A 22924-nucleotide genomic window follows, 5' to 3' on the forward strand; every position below is an offset into this window, starting at 1 on the left:
CCGAGAGTGTGTGCACTGATAGTTTAAATGTCACAAGACAGAGGCGGGCGAGGACAGGTGCTCTCTCGGTGGTGTCTCCTCATAGCAAAAGTTTTCTGGTTGTGAAGAGACAGACAGCAGACACAGAGAAGGGCTGTTTTGTTTTCTACAGGTGCACCTCAAACTGTACTGCAAGTGTTGGCTCCGGGGCTCCACCAGTGCTGGACTGGCTTCAGGGCCAGTGTGCTCAGAAGTGCCCTGCACAGGGAGGTGGCTTGCACAGGGAAGTGGCTTGCACAGGGAGGTGGCTTGCACAGGGAAGTAAGTGGCTTGCACAGGGAAGAAGTGGCTTGCACAGGGAAGTAAGTGGCTTGCACAGGGAAGTAAGTGGCTTGCACAGGGAAGTAAGTGGCTTGCACAGGGAAGTAAGTGGCTTGCACAGGGAAGTAAGTGGCTTGCACAGGGAGGTGGCTTGCACAGGGAGGTGGCTTGCACAGGGAAGTAAGTGGCTTGCACAGGGAAGTGGCTTGCACAGGAGTGGCTTGCACAGGGAGGTAGTGGCTTGCACAGGGAGGTAATGGCTTGCACAGGGAGGTAATGGCTTGCACAGGGAGGTAATGGCTTGCACAGGGAGGTAATGGCTTGCACAGGGAGGTAGTGGCTTGCACAGGGAGGTAGTGGCTTGCACAGGGAAGTAATGGCTTGCACAGGGAGGTAATGGCTTGCACAGGGAAGAAGTGACTTGCACAGGAGTGGCGTTTTTTGAGTTGAGTTGTGAATACTGACACGGATCTCACAAAATCCTCTTGCAAAATGGTTTGCTTGCTTATGCTTTGTTTTCTTCCTCTTTCTGGAGCCGTTGCTGGGACAAGTTCTCATCTGTTTCCTTTGCTGTCTTACCCGGACAGCAGTTCTGTACACAGGATTAAAGGGATACCGCCATTTCCTAAAACAGAAGTTCAAGAGCTTTCCTGCCCAGCAGGAGGAAGTCAGATATTAGGTGTTCTGTTCTTTGGGAGACAGATTCTCAGTGGCCCACTTTGGGGTTTTTGTGTGTAGGAAATAAAAATGGTTACAAGCTATCTTTGTGTAAAATTCTGTTGTAGTTCACTGGTGCTTCACATGAACAGTCTTTTGGAAAGAATTTCACGTAAGATTGTTGTCTCCTAACCAAGTGGAAAGGAGAGTGATGGTGAGCTTTGTCTCCAGTCACCGAGGTCGTTCCCTCTCTTCCTCTCTCCTTATTCCGAGAGTCAAACCTGGGGCTTTGTGTGGTGGACAAGCGCTGCGCCTCCACTGCCTTCTCAGCCTCACGCTTTCCATGTCGGCGCTGCAGTGATAATGGGGAACCGCATTCCAGTGTTAGGTCAGCCTTGTACTGATCTTACTGGTTCCCTTCTTAATTAGTGAGTCCAACAAAACATCTTATACTTGTTCATTGTATATTCATCTACAAAGAAGAAGCGTTTTACCTTCATGAAAATTAGGCTTTAAAAAGGTTAGTAGCCCCATTACTTTATATATTTAATATAAGGCCAGTCAAAAATTATTATACCATGTCTTTTACTGTATTATTTTCTCTAAGTAATTGCTGAATTAGGTTTACTAATATTTTCTTTAGGTAATTTAGGTCTAGGAAAAAAATGCTTGAACAGGAAAAATATTGCAATCCTAGAGAACAGACCCAGGGCTTAGGATTTTAGGACAGCACACCGCTCTGCCACTGAGAGATATATCCCCAGACCCCAAGTCTTTTTCTTATTTGTTGTTGTTGTTGTTTTGTTTTTTGAGATAGTGTTTGTCTGTGTAGCCCTGGCTATCCTTGAACTCACTATATAGACCAGGCTGGCCTCAAACTCACAGAGATCCACCTGCCTCTGCCTCCTGAGTGCTGACTAAAGGTGTACATCACTACCCAGCCACCTCAAGTCTTTTTAAATTCATAATTTTCATAAGAATTCTGAAGCTGTTTGGCTTTTGTTCTTTTTCTTTTTAATATTATTTTTAACTTTTTAAAAGGTTAATTTATTTTTTGTGAATGAATGTTTTGCTGGTATGTATGCCTGTGGACCACATATATGCCAGGTATCTATGAAGATCAGAAGAGGATGTTAAGTGGATGTGAGCCACCATGTAGGTACTGGGAGTCAAAACCAGGTCCTCTGTAGGAGCAGCAAGTGCTCTAAATCTCCAAGCTATCTTTCCAACCCCTTGTTCGTATTCTTGAGTCCTTATTTAAACTGTATGTTGTCACTTGGAGAGCAGACCCTGCACCTCGACTGGGCAGCACACTAGAGCTGACCCTGGTGGAGGTGTGGGTGAGCCAGCCCCAAAGTTGTGAGCATGGGAACCAGACCAATGATTCTTTGTGATAAACGCCTGCATGTAAAAATGTGTGAATAAAGGGGTTTTCTGAGTGACTCTCTGTCACACTGTAGCTTCCAAGATGAGATTTTCCCCTTCTTCCTTTTTTTTTTTTTTCTCTTAAACTTCCTTTTGTTTTTTGAGATAGGGCTGGGGATTGGGAGGCATGATGTGAAAGACACAAAGAAAAAAATAAATAAATAAACTGCATGTTGTCTACTGCATTTAAAATAATGTAGACTCATGGTTCTTTTCCATACTCCAATAGCCTTTAACCTTAAATACTCAGTTCTGGCATAGAGCTTTAGAGTGATCAAAAGCCACGGAATATTGATATTTCCAGGCCAACACAGTGGAGCACTAAGTGCTGCTGCTTAGATGCTCTTCTTTTGCAACATTGGGGTGATCACTGACACCTCAAAATGCAGTTTAGATGGCCTCTTTCCTTTCCTAAAGAACAGCAGAGCAAAATCTCCAGCTGTGGCCGCTCTCACCCACCCTGTGAGCCTTAGCTCCAGGTGGGATGGGACTTAGGCCTTCCCACTGTGCTGCCAGCATTCCGTGGGTAGAAAATCCAGAACTTGCCATGTAAGCTCCCTTCAGCCCTCACATCACCCAGTAGAAAGTGTAAGGTTGTCTAAATTGAGGAGCTTGTTAACTTGAGTTTTACTGCTGTAGGAATTTGGTTTTGTTTTGGTGTTTTGTTTAATTCATGTGTATGTGATTCTGGTGCTGGGACTCCATGAACATTGGCCTTCATCAGTGGTGTTCATTACAAATGACTCTTCTGATCACCCTCAGGTTCAAGAAAGAAACCCTACCTGTTGGAAGCCTTCGGGTTGGGACTGGGATCGAGCATCGCACATATTAAGCCTGTGCTTGAACACTGAACTACCTCAACCCCCTGGTTTATTTGGGTTTTCATTACTGACTGTATGAAGCAGTAAGTTAGCAAGTCCTTCAGAACTTATTTGAATAGAGTTCCTGTGCATTAGAAATTATTTCCCTACTATTTCATATCTAGGACCTTGTTTTTTTTTTTAGATATTTGTACTGATGACACACACTTTTTAGTTGAGCACTCTTAAGGGATTTCACGTTGTGAGAAGGTAACCAACAAGCAACTAGAAGATGGGAGATATGTTTGGATGGATGCTGACAAAACTCAGCACTTCATGTCCAGTTGTCTCAACCATCCGGAAACGATGAGTTGTATGTAGGTGTCGGGCTTGGGTTTTATGCTCCATCCCTGACTCGGAGGGTCAGGGTTGATACTTAAACAACTAGAAAAATTAATACATAAACAACCTGGAAATGGCAAGTGATTTCTTGGCACACCAGAAAAGGGAAATGATAGCAAACACCCTGGCAATTAAGTGGCCAAATTGTGTCTGGAAGTTTGGCAAACAGACAAGTAATTCAGTCCATAGACAGTAAAGTTTTGAGAATTAGAGAAACCTCCAAGGACTAATTTACTTTGTTTGTCAAAGAGCTGATATATTCAAGAGTGAATTCACGAAAGAATCAAGAAGCTTGAAGGCAGTCAGTGGTCTCAGAAGACTCACAGTGTGGGTTTTCACTCTTTGTTCATGTTTTATAAGAACACTTTCTTCCTAGACCTTTTTCGATGTAGAGCTGACTCCTTGACAGACAGACATGAGTACCGCTGTCTTCTGTGCCCTGAGCGGCCAGGACCCAGTTAAAGTCAGATGGTCTTGTGGAGCTCCTGCTCTTCAGCCAGGTTCAAACAAGTGTCATAGAATCATCTTGCTTTCGGGCTTGTCAGTAGTGTTAATACAGCTGTGAATTAGGTGTATATAGAGGGACTCATCAGGCTGTGTGTACACTGCACAGAGGGTAAGTTATATTTCAGTGTTAAAAAGCTTTATTTAGGAGCAGTGGTCAGGGTTTAGTTTAGTGTGTTCTGTGATTTCGGGGGCAACCTAGTTTGTATAATATAGGAAGGATGCTATTTAAAGCTTTCCTCAAGGAACGAAGCACATGGCGACTTAAAACAAAGGGTATATTTTTTAAATGTACCTTCAAATCACTGTGTAGATTGTTTGGCACAATTGAAGTCACAGTGGCTAAAAAGGAATATGGTGTGGGCATGATTCTCAGCGCCTACTTCAAAGCAGAGATGGAGTGTTCATTGATCTTGTTCTTTGATGGTGATGTTAGCTTTTTTGTTGCTGTCCCGTTTACCTTGGCCTGAGTGCTGGCAATTAAATGGCACAGTGAAGATTACTGGAAACCATTAACTGGTTATTGTTGGTTGACAGCGTGCTAAGGTTGATGGGAAGCAGAGTTGATAAATAACTTCATCTGTGCATTGATTTGCAATCTGCTGAGTTTCAGAGGTGAATCTCATCACGGGAACTATTCATTATTTACAGTTGAAGCCTTTTGTTTCATCCATTTGAAAAAACATGTAACATTAAGCATAGCTGTGATACACCTCTGTTGAAATTTTGTTTTCAGCGTGCCACAGTGAGTTTGCTTCTGGCTTTTGTTTTGTTTTGTCTTGTTTAATTTTATGTTTTTGGATATTATATAAAGATGACATTTCATGTCTTAGAAAAGGGCCTATAATTTCTTCTATTGCATTTAGTTCATTTATAGCTTAATTCAGAAAGGACTTTATATTTTTAATAGGTATACTTTCAGATAAGCATCCTTGAACATTTGTAGTGCTTAATGTGAAGCTTCTATCCGTTTCTAAGAAGGGCATTCTGTGTGTCCTTGCCTAGAAGCACCTGCTGCTTGGATTTTGTACTGAATTGTCTGGTGCCAGTCGTTAACTCCGAACCCTTCCCAGCATGGTAGTGAGAGAGAACTGGGTCAGACAACAGTCCACAAAAGATAAAAGGATGTTGGTTCTGGGAAATTTAGGCAGTTGAACCAAGTAGAAGTTTCTAGAAATCTAGCCAGATTCCTAAATAATAGTCACATTCTTTCAGGCCAACATACAAGCCCCAAGTTTTTATTTTCATTTTCATTAACTCATTGTGAGGGGGACTTTAGGATACTGAGCCAAGGGCTAAGGATATTGGTCACCAGGAGAGCACTTACTTAGCATTCCAGAGCCATTGGATGAGATCTTCAACACACACACAATGTTGAATTTTTACAGGTTTTTTTTTCTTTTAATTGGATGGTGCTTTATTTAATTCAGTCATTAATGGATTTTTTTAAGTTTTGTTTTTATTTATGTATATGTGTCTGTGTGAGTGTGAGTGTGTGTGTGTGTGTGTGTGTGTGTGTGTGTGTGTGTGTGTGTCCATAGAGACCAGAAGTGTACATTGGTTGCCCTGGAGCTGGAGTTATAGCCAATTGTGAACCACAAAAAGTGAGTGCTGGAAACAAACTTGGGTCCTCTGGAAGAGCCGCTCTGAACTGCTAAGCATCCTCTGCAGCCCCAAGTCAGTCGGGTTGGGGTGAGTTCCAGGACATGCATAGTGCTCAGCTGTAGTACAAGTAGGGTAATAATGCAGCATAAAGTCATTCCGGGGGCTTTAAACATGACTGGATTTAACCAGGAGATTCTCAATAGAAAAATTAGATTGTCTAATTAATTGTAATTTAATTACAATATTGCTTTATTATTTAATTACTTGATTAATATTAATTAATTATGTTATTGCAATAGCAATGCTATTTAAGTCCAAATTAATTGTACTTCCAGACTTAGCATAGCTAGAATATGTAGAATCTTTGTGGCCTAAGTAATTGAGGCCATTTGGCAAGACATGTCAGACCTCTGTGATGTTAGGACACTGGCAGAGTTGATAGGCTGTCCATGTTTCCCAGAGTTTCTCTTCCAGAGATTTTGATTGTGTCAGACTAAAGTCAGACCCTAGGCTCTACTTTCTAAAGGGACAACTTAAGTGAGTCTTGTCATACACGTGTGGAGACAGGTGAGGTGAGGAGGAAATGAGGAACTCTGTCAAAACTTCATTTAAGAGACCTGTGCTAAGTCCAGAGAGGCAGCCAAGTCAGAGAAGTAGGCAAGGTCTCTGTGAGATGAAAGGGCCACACAGAGCCATGAGGAAAGCCTGCAGTTTCCATGTTAGAACAACTGCATGGACAAAAAGTTTTCCCGGATTTCATTTTATTTCTGACGTTCCCGTCCAAACCTGTTCCACCTTAGGGAGGGTGTTCCTGATCATTCGTGTGGAAAGCAGGCAGGGAGCCATGAGTGAGGAGGAAGCTTTTGAAATCGCTCCTGGTGTCCACTTGGCAGATGCAGGGAAAAGTGTCCAAGTCTAAAGGGAGCTGGCAGGAGTACCCAAGGCAGGGTACAGGAAGCAGTTCAATAGCACGTTGTTCATGGTCAAGATCAAGGAGCATGAAGAAAGAATTGTGGAAATGAGCAGAGAGCAGGGATAATCATCACTGTGTGTCGCACATCTTCTAGGATCCAGGAGGTCAGTGGTGCACATAAGCTCTTGACCTCATGGCACCCTCATCTTGATGGTATTGCTTCTCTCCAGGGCTGAAGACCTAGTGTGGAGAAGGGGTACATCTGTCATAGAGAGGAGCTGGAGAGAGGGCTTGAGTGGACAGGTTTCTGACCTGTGGGTGTTGAGAGGATGGAGAAGAAGAAAGGGCTGCCTGGATGCTGAGCGGAGGAGGAGAGTAGATTTCAGCACCCAAGGAAGAAGTTGTGGGACCAGGAGGAATGGAGGGAGAGGGCTTTGAACTGCACACGGAGAAAGCACACGTGACATGCCCAGCAAAAGAGATGGCCCAGCACAGCCTTTGGATGTGCAGATGTAATGCAGATCACAGCCACGTCGAACACATTTTCTGTGGAAAGTGTCAATATTTTTAAGTTTGTAGGGGCAGGAGGGGTGTGTGCAATGGTGAACCTTTTTTTTTTAACCGTCGTTTCCCTGAGATTTTGGGTGGGCTTTCTCTTTCATGGTGATAGCAGGACAATGAGGAGAGCAGTGGGGTTTGGAGAGCCCTGGACTGTGCTTCAGCACCCACTTAGACGTCCGTGTCTGTCTCAGCATCACATGACACTCGATCCCTTACAGGTGTCCTTCTTCACAGTCATCACCAGGTGAAGAAGCCGAAATGGGGGTCGAAGCTCACAGCACCAGTTAATTGATCACCTAAAGGAAACCAGTATACTTCACCTGTATACCTTTTTTGTTTTGTTTTGTTTTGTTTTTTCGAGACAGGGTTTCTCTGTGTAGTTTTAGTGCCTGTCCTGGATCTCGCTCTGTAGACCAGGCTGGCCTCGAACTCACAGAGATCTGCCTGACTCTGCCTCCCTTGTACTGGGATTAAAGGCGTGGGCCACTGCTGCCCGGCCTCACCTATACACTTTAAAGAAATATTTAAGCTGGGCTTGATGGTGGACAGCTTTAACCATAGCACTTGAGGCAGAGACCTGTGAAACCCTAAGTTCAAGGCCAGCCTGGTCTACACAGCAAGTTCCAAGACAGCCAGGGCTACAGAGAGACCTTCTTGAAACGCCCCACCCCCCAAAATCATTTATGTGTATGTGTGAGTACATGCCGTGTGAGTGGTTACAGAGACCAGGGGAGAGTGTCAGGTCCCTTGGAGATGGAGTTACACGCCGTTCTGAGCTGCCTTATGGGTTCTGGGGACAGAATTCAGGTTCTTTGAAAGAGCATCAAGAACCTCTCTCCTGTGCACTTTGGGTAGATGAGAATTTCGATAATCAGAGAATTCAGAGCATGTTGGAGGAAATAATACTAAATATATTGAGCATTGCTGACTTGATGTAGGTGATTTTTATTTGCTCTGTGTGTGTGTGTGTGTGTGTGTGTGTGTGTGTGTGTGTGTGTGTGTGTGTAAGTCACAGAATTTTCTATACAAGACATAAAATAATTGACAGTTGTCCTGTGATTCAGGTGAGAGCGTCCTCCTCTGCGTCACTATTATTCCCCTCTTTCTTGTCTCTATGTTACAATTGATTGAGTTCCTTTCTTCGTTCTTCCTCCCTCGCCTCCTCCTAACTCCTCTCCCCTGCTTTTCCTTTTCCACACAGTGGGCTTGGCCACAGGCCTCAGAGACAGACAGCTCCTCTCAGAGCAGAGCTACCTTGTCCTGTGGTATCTGTTCTTGCTGGGTGGGTAGAGAAGCCATACTTTGTCTCTCCCACCACGTCTAGTCCTGAAAGGTCCCAGTCCACTGCCTGGCTCTTTGTGGTATCACATGACCTGACCACTCAGAACATGGCTGCCTGGTGAATGGACAACAGACTTGGGGTGCCCATTCCTAGGCTGGGCGGAAACAGTCAGGCTCTTTGTTTTCAACTGGGAGAGGGAGTGTAGTGTTGGAACTGTGGAGCATTGGGAAGGAGTTTGAGAGGCTTCAGTCACCTCAGATACCTCCCTCCCCCTGGGTCTGTGAAGCAGAGCTTCATGGAGGTGTCCCCTGTGGCAGAGCTCAGTCACCTCTTGTCCTTCCTTCTCTCGTCCATCCTGCGTAGCCTTTTTGGTTTCCTGTGTTCCCTGGGGAGGCTGTCACTCAGGCACTCTATTGTGAGCGCACCAGGAATATTTTATCATTAAAAACAATGTGATAAAGTACACATAAAACTTGTGGTCTTAAACACTTGTAAGTTGTCACATCAGTTGTATTCAATATATTTACACTGTTGTGCAGCCAGTCTTCAGAACATTTTTAACTTGCAGACTTAACACTCTGTACCCATTAAACAGCTCCCTGTTTCTCCTCCCTCTCAGCCTGGCATGTACCATTCTACTTCGTGTTACTATGAGTTGACCACATTTGAATACTTCATATGAATGAAATCAGGCTGCATTAGAGATGTACGTGTGTGTGTGTGTGTGTGTGTGTGTGTGTGTGTGTGTGTAACTGATTGACTTCACCGTTCATGGTGCTATAAATTCATGTATGTTGTAAATCAGAAATACAGAAAATTTAGCTAAGACAAAAGAACAAAAACAAAACTCCAAACTTCTAACAACCATACTTCTTAAAGCACCTGAGGGATGACCATTCTTATGTAACTCTCTCTGCCATACACTTGACGGGGGCGATGATAAGATGGTTGATGAAAAGCACACTGTCTTGGAAACTTACCGGAGTCCACTATGGAAAGCACTGCCAAGGAGCAATCCTGGGAAGGGCAGAAAGTCCCAGGGCCGACTCAGAACACCTGCTGAGGAGGACAGACAGGTATAAGTAAGTAGCAATAGGGTCCGTGCCCAGAGTGACCAGGTTCTCTCTGTGCCTATTTCAAGGGGAGTCATAAATTGCCCAGAAAAATTAAAACTGCATGCCATTCATTGATCAGGGCGACAGTTGTTAAAGCATAATCACCAAGCACTTTTCACTTCAGGTGCTTTTTAGACCTCATTTTACCCCATGACATGCGTTGTCTTACTAACGCCATTTTCCATGTAAGGAAAGTAAAGCTCAAAGAGGTTGTAGTCTTCTTAGTCACCAGCCTGGCCTTGCCTGGAGCCTGTGATTTGACAGGTCACCAAAGCCTTTCACCTCAGTGCTCCCTCCATTTTGGCCTGGCTACTTCCTAGCTATGAAAGGGTGTACTGTGCCTTGTAAAGAATTTTACCAGCATTCCTGGTCTGGACCCCTAGGTTCTGGTAGTTTGTAGAGTGTGACAACCAGAAGTGCCCTAGGTATTGCCAGATGTTCCAGGGGTGACATCATGGCATAGTTGGGACCACTGATCCAAAGCCAAAAGCGTCTCAGTATGAATCTGATGGGAACCAAGAAGGAGGTCTTCTTGTCCTGTGGCAGTCTGTCCCAATAATGGCTGAGAGGGCTCGTCTGTGTAAACATCCATTCTAACTTCAAACCTTTCCAAATTGGTGCTTAGAGCCTCCCAGCAGTACGGTGATGGGGAGGCAGAACAGCTGATGCTTGGGGAGGGTGATTCCTTCTCAGTAGTTCTCGCTCTGTTAGCTGTTTGTTCCACAAATGAGGCCAAGAGAGTAGCTTCAGAAGTTGAAGCAGGTTTAGAGGGAAGACTGCAAACTTCCTCCCAGTGGATCCGAGGTAGACGGCGTGACTTCTCAACAAGTCAGGGAGATGGGCTGGTTGCCCTTCACAAAGCATAGTCCATCTGAGGACTCACCTCCTCTCCCGTTTGCAGCCGCTTTGGTCTACTTTTGTTTCGTTTGGGGTTTTTGTTTTTTTAGACAGTCCCTTGCTGTGTAGCACAGGTTGGCACTGAATTCATGGCAGCCCTTTTGCCTGGGATTACAGATGTATACCACAATTAAGTTAACCTTGTGAGTACTGATTGGAAATTGCCTTACATTTAAAATTCAAACGGTCAAACTTCCTACTCTAGGAAGATCCTGTTGGACATGGTTTACATAAAAGGATAAATAGTAATCGAGGCAACATTTGTTAGGTGTCAAATGAGTGGTTCAGATAATAAGTTATATGGGACAAAAGGATGAGGAGATGAGCATGACCTGGCGTTGTTAGAGCTTCATAGAGGGAGTTGGTGAACTGAGCCTTAATGAATAAGTAGAAAGACAGGAAGTTCTTACAAGAAAGTCTCACTTTGATTGACTCATGCACAGTGCTGCTTAGGTGGTTATTGCAATACCATCTGGGTCTCATTATCACAGAATATACCTAGGAATGGTTGGAATCCTCCATTTACAAGCTCATGCATGCTGATCATCCAGAGTTCATTGTCACCTCGGCCAAATTTGATGACTTGAACCAAAGGAGGCTTGCAAGGATCCCTTTCACTGCCTGTTTCCTGCAGTAAGATCTCACAGAATGACCATTCTCTGAAGTGTTCTCAAAGGAAACTGGGCTCAGGATTTGGAGAGAACTTACTTACTTACTGTGGCCTGCCTGTATGGCTTTAAGAGAGTGCACAGGCTTGGTGGGGTTGTGGAGGCAAAGTTATCACTAAAAAGGCTCCAAGGCCACCTGAAACATGGCCCCATTTATTACACAGGCTCCAGCCATTGGCTAGAGCTGTCGAATTCCCAAAAATGAATGGCACAGATGTTCCCTCTGCTGGAGGGGCTGAGTGGCAAAGGAACAAACAGACTGGAGGAGGGTGACGGGGAAGCTGCCCACATCTCCATTCCTAGGGACTTAGAGCAATCATACTTTTCCTTCCTCCATGTGAAAATATAAACAGTCACTTTATAAACAGTTGTCACTTTTTGACTTTTAAAGATTCAGCCTCTCCCTTTTGTTTACTTCGATGACCTTTGAAATAAGCTACAACTGACAGTGTGTAAAAAAAGAAATTCCATCTTCAGTTTTCAGAAAGAGGAGTCTGTCTGTTACCACAGGACATGGACTCCAGCAGCCTCCGGAGCTCTGGCTCTGGCCCAGGTGCAGGCTTGAAGGGCCTTAGGGAGTTCCTAAGGCACTTTGTGCAAGTCCCTAACTGGGTGGCTTGAATAATATTCACTAATCAGCCTGAAGACCAGATGCTAAATGCCAAACTGTTTTCTCTGATTCAGACTTTTTACAAGGGAAATATTATAGCTGCTTTGAAACCCAGAAAGTTGTCTATCAACATCACGGCTGTATGTTTCTGTTAGCCAGAGCTGGACATGTCACCGTAGTGCTTAAGAGTGCTGCTGCCCACCTCCCCCTGGTGCCTTTCCCTGGCCTGCTCTTCAGGGACCACTAGGTGTAAAACTAAAAAGTTGAGGCCGGGCGGTGGTGGCGCACGCCTTTAATCCCAGCACTCGGGAGGCAGAGCCAGGCAGATCTCTGTGAGTTTGAGGCCAGCCTGGACTACAGAGTGAGTTCCAGGATAGGCTCCAAAGCTACAAAGAGAAACCCTGTCTCAAAAAAAAAAAAAATCAGAAACAAAAACAAAAAACTAAAAAGTTGAAGGGTAAGTCCAGGAGCCAGGTAAAGTGCACACTTGCTACCCCAGTACTCAGGATCCTAAGGCAGGAGGATCTCAAGTTCAAGTCAGCCTGGCTACATAGTAAGCTTGAGCCATCTGGAAGAAGACAGAAGATGAAGAGGAGAAGGAGGGTCCCACTGCTGAAATGAGAATGTCTGAAGAGCCTCACATTCTGAGTCTGTGAGATGTTCTTTTTTCTTTTTCTTTCTTTTTCTTTTTAATCTCTTGGTGAAAAATACCATATGGCTACCTGTCTCAGTGATGAGCATGCAGGGTTTCATTTGAGTGTGGAGTTGGGGAACACTGTATCTTTTAAAGTATATTTTGACCTTTGTTGTTTGGGTTCCATGAGTGACGCACTCTTCCTTTATGGTGCTAGGACCATCCTGTCACTTGCTGTGACAACAGCACAGCTGTGCCTGCCGTCACAGTGGCCTCTACACACGCACGGTGCGTGGAGAAATGCCCACCAGCTGGCTAAGGTCAAGAGCGGTGCTCTTGCGGGAATTTTCTGGGTTTCGTTTTGTTTGGCTGACGTTTTGAGATGGGGTCTCTGTAGCCCAGGCTGGCCTTACACTTGTTTGTAGCTGAGAGTGCCCTGGAGCGCCCAGTCCTCCTGCCCTACATCCGAAGGGCCAGGATTATAGACAGGAGCTCGCACCCAGACAGATTCTCTGGGTTTGATGCAAGACAATTATGTAAGTTGTTACTGTTAGACGAAACTTGGTAAAAGGTACACAGATTACTTTTTAGCAAATAGATGAGGGCTATAATTATTTCAAAAGAAAAAACTTAAAAGGAGTGATGCATTCTTACTAAAAAGCTTTATAAATTACAGAATTTAAAATATTGAATATAAAAACCCAGCCTCTACTATTGATAATTGGACAGCAATACAAATATGATTTTAGCATTTATAGTTTCCTTTTTTGTGTAACAGTATGACTTAGAAACGTTCCCAGTAAGAACATGTACATTTACAGTTCTTTTTAATGGCTGTACAGTTTGGCTATGATACTCAAAAGAATATGCCATAGTTTTTCCAACTGGTTCTGTATCACTCGTTTCCAAGCTTTCCTGTTATGATTAGTGTTGCTGGAGATCATTCTTGAACATGAATGTATACCTTTAACCACACCTGGAAGTCTGCAAAGTAAACACCTGCGAACACCTAGGCCATTGTAAACTGAACGAAGTGCGTGTTTTCCATTTGAGAGCCACCGGCAGACTTGGTGTGGAGTTGCTCTGCCCAGCTCCCATGTAAAGTATAGTGCGTTCCATGTCTAAAACATGGCTTTGCTGGTCAGTTCCTCCCTCGCTCACTGGTGAACTCATATGCTTATTTTCTTAGCTAGTTACTAATTGGGTTTTGCCTTTTCAAAAACTTGCTTTGTCAAATAACTTTGGTTTAAAAATACATTGTTTGGAACCTGAGAGGTGGAAGACGATCAGGTGAGTGTGTAAAAACAGAGTAAAGGATGTAGACGTGTAAAAATGCCATATGAAACCCTCTGCTTTCTGTTAAGAGGAAAAAACATTGTTATTCATTTCCTTAAACCTTAGTGAAAGTAAACATTTTCTTGTATGTTTATTGGTTATTTATATTTCATCTGTACATTGTTTATATTCCTTGCTAATATTTACAGTTCCCAAAGGGATGTGCCAAGGCATAGGATGTTTTCAAACTGGGAGAGCAGTGCATGATACTGGACATCTGTCAGACATGTGAACCATGAGCTCAGAGTCGCAGTTAGAAACATTAGCTGGTGCCATGCCTGTTGATGCTGTCAGGACTTTGTAGAATTGACACAGGGTAGCTGCTCTGATAGAAAGTAAGTGTCACAGGAAATGAACATGGAGCAGCAGTAAGAGGAGTCCAGGTGTGGGAAGTCAAGGGCACATCCATCCATTAGTAAGTATTGTGGCTGTTTGAAAGGAGTCATACACAGAAGTCCTTTTAGCCTAGGTGTATTATTTTTCAGACAGCCAGAGTTGTTAATTGGGTCATTTGGACCTACTCACTCAATGAATTTAAAGCATTAGATACTTCCTTTGGCCTAGAGAGCACCATGGAAACATTACTGTGTGTAAATTAAGTAAGCTTGGAGATGTAGCCCTGCCCCTTTTTGAGACAAAGTCTCACTATGAAGCCTTAATTGACCTCAGGGATCTGCCTGCCTCTGCCTCCTACATGCTTTCTCTTATTCTCCCCTCTCTAAATATTTTAAGCTCTGTATTATAGTTTTTCAGTTATAAACAAGTAATATAAAAATCTTTGGGGTGCTGGGCGGCTGGTGGCACATGCCTTTAATCCCAGCACTCGGGAGGCAGAGGCAGTGGATCTCTGTGAGTTCGAGGCCAGCCTGGGCTACAGAGCAAAATCCAGGACAGGCACCAAAACTACACAGAGAAACCCTGTCTTGAAAAAAACAAAACAAAACAAACAAACAAACAAAAAAGAATCCTTGGAGCATCAGTTGACTTCAGCAATAATTCATTCTTGACTAATTTTGTTTTAAATTATGCCACCACCGACATACCTACTCCTGTATTGAATTAACTTGACTGAATTTCTTGACTGAAATTGTCTGTTATTTTTATTGGTTAGTTGTGTTTGGTTGGTTGGTATTTATTTGCTTGCTTGCTTGTTTGTTTTCATGTTTATGAGTATTTTGCCTGCATGTGCGGCACATGCATGTCTGCTGCCTAAGGAGACTAGAGGAGGACACAGGATCCCTTGGACCTGGAGTTACAAATAGAGAGCTGCCATATGGCTGCTGGGGTTTGAACCCGGGTCCTCTGGAAGAGCAGCCGGTGCTCTTAACTGCTGAGTCATCTCTCCAGCCTCTACTTGGTTGGTTTTTGATAGGTTTTGCTATATCACAGACTTTACTATTGATCTCAAGTCTTTAAGGATCCAGTTATTATCCAGAAAACTGAAATGGTCTCCCAGCCAGGCATAATGACTCGTGCCAATAATCCCAGCACTAAGGAGGTGAAGGAGAGGATTGCCACAAGTTTGAAGCCAGCCTGAGCTACATAGCAAGTACTATGCTAGCCTGGGCTACAGTGAGACTTTATCTGATTGGGGGAGGGGTGACTTAAATAGACTGGTTTTGCAAATAAATTGTAATGTTTAAATTTTTACACATAGTTTTTCAGCAGTGAAAGCTAAAAGTTTTTTAGTTTGAACAGATAAAGATTGACTAGCTTCCTTGACACTGCTTCTGGGAGCCAGGTTCTAATGGCATTGTAAAATGTGTAGCACTGTCATGACCTTTCAGAACTAATGCAAACTCAAATTCAGCTGTCCTCCCTTCCTGAGTGAGTATGGTAGAGTTCCTAATCAGCAAGTCCCTCGGTTTAATGAGTCTTCTTCCTCCAGGCAGGAATCCTATGTCCTTGGGGCCCAGGGGAGCTCAGGACCTCTACTCTAGGCAAGAACATTGCAGATTGTTAAGTGATGACAAATGGGTTCAAAGGGCATGTGGCGTAGTAACAAAGAGCTTGCCTAGCGTGCATGAGGGTGCTCTGAGTTCAGTCCTCAGCTCCCTTTGGAGGGGGGAGGGGGAGGGGCGGTGGACAAGACTGTTGAGCACTAAGAAAGAAGTGAGAGTCTTAGCGAGGGGCACGAGCACAGTAGGCCAGCCCAGAAATGTTTGAAGGTGGCCCTGTGGTTTGAATAGAATTCCTATAGCCCAGTTGGAGAGAGTAGAAGGAAAATGGAAAGGGCCAGGTTGGACCAAGTAGCATTTGTTAGGTTGTCAAGAGTGGGAGCTCATCTCCTATGGGCTCAGAAGAGGCTTATGAAGTGGAAAGGTAGGTTGAGCTTTCAGGGCCCAGCAAGTCCCAGCAAGTCCTTGAAGAGGGTTTTGAACTTGTGAGCATTGCCCTCAGGGCTTGCCTTTAGGAAAACTGACAGTCATATGTCAAAATAAGTATTAGAAGAAAGACATCATCAGCGTGCAAGGTCTTTGTGCTCCTGACCAGCATGATGGGAGAGTTCTAGAAAGGCGGCATGTGGTGACTTTCCACACACTCCTTTAGGGGATTTGTATGTTTCAGTCCCTCCACGTATGTGGTGTATTCCCAGTGACACACTCCCTTACGCTGCTCAGGCAAGAAGTAGCTTCACCTGGGATTAAGTGTCCTCTTCCACATAGCAACGACACTGCTTCTCAGGAACTTCCTGGGGATGTGTTCTCTCATCTCATAAACAGGCTGAGGTTTGGGGGAGCAGCCACTGGAAATACTTCCTACCCTCCTCTCTAATAGAGAGTCCATTGTGGGATGATTGTGGGTGGCACAAGCCCTTCCCCTAAGGGATGACCCAGCTCAGGAACTCAAGTGTCGTTAAGGTGCTGCCTAAAGCCATACTCCTCCAAAGTCTGTGACAGTGTGACTGGCAGTAAGAACCACTTCACTGGCCTCTGTGTACAAGTGGCGTAGACAAGTGCATGTGCCCAGCAAGCCCAAGCAACAAGAAGGGTGCTCCTGAGAAGCTGCAGGCTACCTACCTGGGTCTTCAGTGTGCCTGAAGCAGAGAGCTAACTCTGCAAGCCTGGCTGCAGTGATTGGAACTGACAGGTGCTGCTGGGATCTTTTCTCTGGCTTTCCCAATAATGCGCCCGCATGCGCACACGTATGTGTGGGATCTGCCTTTGATGTGTTGTTATATCCACTCCCAGCAGTTATGTGATGAGGCATGCTTCTGTGAATTAGAAAGTTTAGATTCTTCCCTCAGCCATCCCCCTCCTAACCCCCCTTTTGAGTCTGACTTAAAGCCATAAAAGACTTCTGCCTGCCTGCCTTTAGTTCTGTTTGTATGAATTAAGTTGACAGGATAAATATTCACATTCCCAGCTACAGGCTGAAACAGTTTGCCTGTTCTGACCAGTGAGTCGATTAAGGGGGGTGTGGGGGGCTGACATCACCCTATACTGTACATTCCTGACATAGATCATTTATTTAAGTCCCTAAAAAAATACAGATGTTTTACCAGCCGAAATAAAATCCTGTGTAAACATTGAGCTTGGAAAAATGTGGCACTGACTTAGCGGGGTTAGAGCGGTGCAGAAGACAAGCAGGAAGGCGGGGGCAGGCGGGGCCTGGGCTGAGTGGGGTAGGAGCGCAGTGCCCGCCCCGTCTGTATGCTGCAAGAGGGAAAGACTGGACTTAGTTTTTAGCAGAATCCAGCTGCAAAAGTGAATCGATTAGCATTTGGTCATCAGCGATTAGGATCATTGATGGTTCTATCTACTTAACCCTTTAGGTCTAGCCTTTGGAGTGTCTCTCTTCCTACTAGAGCTGGCCCTTTTCAAGGCCTGCCTAAGCCTGCCCTGGGCCTGCTGGGCGTGCTGGGCCTGGAGCTCAGCTGCTGTTGATTTAGGGGGAAACTGGCCTGAAAGCGGGCCACGCTCAGTGAAGAAGAAAACCTGTCTCAGCATCGTCGCATTCCCAAGCAGCCATATATCACCGTGATCTTGTCCCCCACAAGTCACTGTTTTAGTTCCGCAGCATAAACCAGACATGCTTTACTAGTGTAGTGGGAGGTTTTATTTTCTAGGGAGTCGCCTCATGACTCTTTTTAGACCCATAACATTTATTCAGATTGCACTACATTTGTGCTATGGAGCTGCTTTTAAGATTCTGGGCTGCCCAAGTGGGCCCATGCTTCCCACAGATGCCTGCACTCCACCCCCCACTCTCTCTGTGTTTAGAGTCTGGGTAGAGTGGGACCCTAACTGCTTCCAGGTTCTCAATGTGGTGTCTCATTAAGGCTTGGTTTTTTGGTGCAAGTAATATAGGATCCCTCCCTTCACTCAGTGCAGCCCCTCAAGGGACCACCCCTCCTGGGGCAGGGCTGACCAGCCCATGCTTGTGATAACAGGACATGCTGCTGCCAGCCGGATTAGTTCCGCCTCTTTCTGACTGAGGTGATGTTGGGGGGCGGGGGTACCACAGTGTTGGTGAAGGTCAGGGAGCGACTGTGTGAAGTCATTTCTCTCTTCTACTTGGACTTTGGTTCTGACCTCACCTTTCCAGGTTTGTGTGGCAAGAACCTCTGCCAGCCGAACCGTGGGCATACTTATCTTAGAGCAACAAAGCTTCTTCTACTTTTTCTTTCATTGATGACACCTCTGAATCCGCCGTAGGGACCTGCTATACACTAGGTCCCTGTTCTAAAGTGAAGAGGTGAGCAGGGCTCCCTTTCATCTCCACAGAATTGCCGTTTTGTACAGCAGATGACTAACTAGAGAGAGCATCACCTGGATCTCCCCACTCCACAGCTCAGTAAATGAGATGTCACATCCAAGCTCAGCCAGTCCCCTCCCTCCTTCTCAGACCTGCTGGGGTGCCCTTCTGACCCTCGGGAAAGGTAGCCAAGTCAAGAGTGGCTTTCCTGACGCCCAGCTTCTTTTTCCCCAGCTGTTGCCCTGCTTGGCAGCCCAAGAAGATCACATGTGTGCTTTCCTCCGTATTCACTGCTGCTAGCGTTTAGATGTGGTTGTTGGAGGGTACCACAAAATCAGAATGCTGTCCTGGACAGAAACCTAAAGGGATCATTTCAACTCATGACTCTCTGTCCTTTCCTTTCAGACCTTTGATACAGTCTTAGACTCTGTAAATATTTTATTTTAATTTTGATTTTCCAAAGTTAAAAAAAGAAATGAGCAGTGATGGATGGCATTAATAACCCCCCCCCAGCAATCAAGGTAATGGGCAGTAAGTAACTCCTACCATTCCGCTGTGGACAGGTGACTTGTGACTTGTGGATCTATTACAAGTGGATCTTGTGAGCTTTCAAAAGAAGTTGAAAATAGGGACGCTGCTGGTAGGTCTCCCAGCTCCTCAGTGTTTTTATAGAGGCACTGTGTAGGCCATGAGGCCTCATAGCCCACAAGACTATTAGTCTTCAGTCCTGGTTCCCACACATCACCTCTTCACTAAACTTCTGCCATGGTCCTAGGCCTCCTGCCTTGTCTACTACAGCCTCCATCCACCCTTGACATCTCTCTCCAAGTCACAGCTCCTATCATTGATGTTTCCCTTGAAGAGGACTCTACTGGCTGCATAAGATCCATCACGTTGTCTCTGAGGTCTTTCTCAGCCTGAGACACACAGCCTGCTAATCCTCTTGTCAGACAGAACCACTTCTCACCCCTGAGCCGTCCCAACACCCTGTAAGATTAGTAGTCGATTTGAAAACAAATTCAGACTTATGAAAAATACTATGTTGATAGTATAAAAGATTTCCATGTACTCTCCTCTCCTCCCTCCCTAATTTTCTCCTACTATTAATATTTTCATTTAGTGTGTCACATTGTTACAGTTAGCTGTCCAGTATTGCATATTAAACACTTTTCAAAGATTTTTTTTTTAATTGTTATAGCTATGTGAGTGTGTGCATCTGTCACATGTGTCTGGAGCCTGTAGAAGCCAGAATGGTGCATCACATCCTCTGGAACTGGAGTTACATGCAGTTATGAGCCTCCATGTGGGTGATAGGACCCTTTCCTTTTCTTTCCAATTCAGTCTCCCTGGTTACATACTCTTCCTTTGACTCCAGCAAGTTTCTTTTCATGACAGGTGAGAATATCAGTCCTTCTATAATGACGTCTTTATTTTCAGAATGGGGTTTATAGGGAGGGGACAGACAAATGCATGCACAACAGGAATGTAATGTATGCCAGATAGGTAGGGGTGTTTGTGCGTGCGTGCATGCGTTCCTGAATGTGTCAAAATAAGCACATCTCTCTAGTCAAAAGAGAAACATTATTTCATTATTTAAACATTGTTGTCCCTCTGTTCCCATTAGTGGCTCTTTCTGAAGTTTCAATTACCATCAGCTGCCATCTGAAAATACCTCTGACCTCTGCATGTGCTCTCTCTCTCTCTCTCTCTCTCTCTCTCTCTCTCTCTCTCTCTCTCTCTCTCTCTCTCAGTAATAACTGAAAAGAAAGAAGAGACTGCCATCTGCTCTATTCACTGTTGGGAAACAGAAAAAGTTGTTAGTGGACCTAAGGACATAGCCAGTCATTGTTTTACAGCCATGTCTGCCTCCAGAGTGTGTGCCATGAATGGGAGTCTCAGGATTCATTAGACCTTGCTGTCCTATCACATCAGGAGTCATGGGGGTGTGAGGAATGTAGTATCTTTTAGCTGTGTGTCTACCCTGAACACACTTGGTACCTACTGCCAGTGTACAGCATTCATGGGAGTGTGCCCTGAGAGAGTTAATATTAGAAGAGACACCAAGCACCAGCATCTGTGCCCTACAGGAGGTGCTTGTTGAGTTCCTGCCATGCCCTAGAGTCACAAGCATGAGATCATGAAAAGCCAGGGAGGTGATGATGATGTGCCCATGCAGCAGCAAGGAGGCTGCTGCCTTTCCATTTCTCTGTGACTAACATAAGCTGCAGGAGAGTGAGGACTGTTCGTCTCTGCTGCAGTTCCCAGGACACTTTCTGGTACTAATACTGGCTTAATAAGTATTTGTGGGCTGGGTGTTTAAATGCTGCTGCAGACTTAGGGCTCCTGAGTACTGTTGCAGACTTGGGCCCCTGAGTACTGTTGCAGACTTGGGGCCCCTGAGTACTGTTGCAGACTTGGGCCCCTGAGTACTGTTGCAGACTTGGGCCCTGGCGTGAGGGCCTGAGTACTGTTGCAGACTTGGGGCCCCTGAGTACTGTTGCAGACTTGGGCCCCTGAGTACTGTTGCAGACTTGCAGTCTACACTGGCACTGGACTTGGTGCATTCTGGTGTCTGAGTTCTGTCCTTCTCTGGCTGGTAGCTCTAGCTTCTGCATGCTTGGTTCCTTCCGGCTGTTTGCAGGTTACCCCCGGCCTGGGCTCAGCCATACTCTGTACCAACACTTTACCCACGAGCTGAGAACAGGTGGCTCCTTCCCGAGCTCCCTGGCCTTCTCTCTGAATTTCACACCTAATGATTGTCTAGTTTTTCTTGAGTCCAGTGTCACAAACAACATGTGAGGGTGGTTGTGCATTCCAGTGTTTTCGTTAGTGTCTCTCAGAAACACTGATCTACTTCACATTTGTTGGCAAGCCTTTCCTCTCCTTCATCTGTCTTCTCATTTCTCCTTTTCCTTCCCTGCCCCAGTCTCGTCCGCTCCCCTGACATGTGCTCAGTTTGGATTGTTCTGCCTCTCCACTTGCTTGTTTCTGCCAGGTTTGCCTACATGCGCCTCGGTATCCACTTGTCGGGTGCAGACAGGTCACTCTCTGTCCCTGGTGAGTGACTAGGATCGCAGTTGTTGTCTGGTTTGTGCCCAGGGTGACAGAATTGATGGGCCCGTAGGCTGACATTCATAAGCCAGAGCTACCAAGCGTTGCAAAAACAGTCTTGTTTTTGCCAAGCAAGGTGAGCAAATATAGGCCAGAGCTTAAACATCCACCGGGAGTTATTTCTGAAGTGATTGCCTCTAAATGAGAAGCATTGGAAACCTCACGGCTCTCTTGACAAGTAAATTCCACAGTCGTGTGTTTTGCTGGTGTCTGCTGATTAATTACAGCGCTGTGACACATGAAAGCCCTGGTGGTTGGTTTAGTGCAGCTGTGTAGGAAAGAAAGCAAGGCCCGGAGACTTTGCCAGCTCTTTCGGGACAGTGGGGATCAAGGCCGAGGGAGGTATTTTTCCCTCTGGCAGTCACCGCATAGGAACAGAAGCCCCAGCCAGCCCAGTTCTCCAGGCTCCATGCCGGGTGGTTTGGTCCCTGCAGCCTGTGGTGAGGGAACAGCATCTAGCCTGGTATGTCTGAAAGAACAGGCCCTTTGTGAGAGAAAGTGTCTCGGTGTTCACACAGGGTGAGGAGTGCACACTCCTGCGGGCTCCTGCTTCAGAGAAGCTGCACTGGGACAGTGGCCTACACCTGTAATTCTGTCAGGAAGCAGAGGCAGGAGGATCGGATCCTGTGCAACGCCAGCCACCCTCAGCTACCTAGAGAGTTTGAGACAGCCTGGGCTACTTGAGTTCTTATCTCAGGCGGAGGGGGGTAGATAATCCCGGCTAGTGACTCATGCCTATAATCCCAGCACTTGGAAGACTGAGGCCCAGACCCGGAGATGGCACTCTGGGTAAATTACTTACATGTGGACTTATCCCAAGAGCTCACATAAAGCCAGAGGTGGCAGCTCATGTGTCTGTAATCCCAGCACTCATGGCAGAGGATAAAACAGAAAAGAAATAAATACTAAAATAGATTTTAAAGTTCTTCATGTGTTTCTTGGTACTCTGTTTCCACCGTCGTCATCTATGTGTCTGGCCGATCGAGTGAGTCCTGGTGAGTCCAGGTCAGAGAACCTTATCTACCCTCGGTCTCATTCATTCCTCCCCAGAGATTTATGCTCCTCACAGAGGCAATGTGGGCCATGGCTGAGGAGGGTCCACACACATTTGCCCATGGTCTGGCTTGCCTGTGTGCTGAAACAGAGCCACCATCCTGAATGGAAACACTAGAGAGCCTCCGGGATCTGCCCTGTCAGCTTTTAATTCTGGTATATAATTGCCATGTGCGTGTCAAGAGCGTGCACCCCATCTGATTGCCGTCCCTTCCCCTGTCTGCCAAGGGAAAGTCTGAGAGATCTGTTACAGACACCACTTCCCGTCCACACAGGCGTGCTGTGGTGTGCCTGCCTCGTTAGCCCACGCTGTCGTAATGAACCCAGACTTAGGTCTAAACCACTTAGACTCAC

The 22924-nt window shown here is 45.5% G+C and overlaps 1 protein-coding gene across 2 annotated transcripts in view; it reads left to right on the plus strand.

Annotated features, from left to right (window-relative positions):
- The window catches only part of Thada (THADA armadillo repeat containing), a 294070-nt gene that overhangs the window by 180220 nt on the left and 90926 nt on the right, over positions 1 to 22924 (plus strand). The gene's annotated exons all lie outside the window — the stretch shown is intronic.

The sequence above is a fragment of the Peromyscus leucopus genome, chromosome 22 (genome assembly GCF_004664715.2).
Source record: "Peromyscus leucopus breed LL Stock chromosome 22, UCI_PerLeu_2.1, whole genome shotgun sequence".
In the NCBI taxonomy this organism is placed as follows: Eukaryota; Metazoa; Chordata; class Mammalia; order Rodentia; family Cricetidae; genus Peromyscus; species Peromyscus leucopus.